At 67.0% G+C, this 561-nt stretch overlaps 1 protein-coding gene across 1 annotated transcript in view; it reads right to left on the bottom strand.

The window, feature by feature from the left end:
- The window catches only part of MYO18B (myosin XVIIIB), a 78,618-nt gene extending 78,066 nt beyond the window's left edge, over nt 1-552 (bottom strand). Inside the window, exon 1 of the mRNA XM_009334425.1 lies at nt 530-552. The gene's annotated coding sequence lies outside the window, so the exon portion shown is untranslated. The remainder of the gene's footprint in view (nt 1-529) is intronic.
- Between the last annotated feature and the right edge of the window lie 9 nt (nt 553-561).

The following is a 561-nucleotide window of genomic DNA, read 5'->3' on the forward strand; positions in this document are numbered from 1 at the left end:
GCTCTGCAGATGGGGAAACTGAGGCACGGAGGGGGATGTGCCTCAACCAAGCACGCAGCATGGCACAAACAAGGGCTGGGGACCACCACCAACACCACCTCCGCTCCCCCCACCCAAGGAGCAGGATGCAGCCCCGCTTGGGCCACAGCCACGTGGGTCTGGTCCCCACACAGGAGCCAGCCAGGGACTCACTCCTGCTGCCACCCAGGACCCGCTGCCGTCCCAGTGGGTGCCAAGAGCTGAGGCCATCGAGGGGTCTCTAACCGCCCTCCTGCACAGGGCAGGGAGCACCGTCCCCATTCCTGTCCCCACTCCCATTTGCAGCCCTCCCGTGCACCTCTCCCCAGCACAGACCAGTGGCTGGAAGCCGCCCCCGCAGCCCGGCCTGCCGCTATCGCCATCCATTCCCACCTAAAAATAGCCCTCCCTGCTAAGGGGCCCACGGCCTTGCTGCCAGCACACCCAAAAAACTCTGTTTGGGCCCTGACCACGACCCCCCGCCACGAAGCCCCCCCCGGAGTGCCCATACCTGTCTGGGGGGCTGCAGGCACAGGGGGCCGC

This window comes from Pygoscelis adeliae, unplaced genomic scaffold, assembly GCF_000699105.1.
Source record: "Pygoscelis adeliae isolate BGI_AS28 unplaced genomic scaffold, ASM69910v1 Scaffold262, whole genome shotgun sequence".
NCBI lineage: Eukaryota > Metazoa > Chordata > Aves > Sphenisciformes > Spheniscidae > Pygoscelis > Pygoscelis adeliae.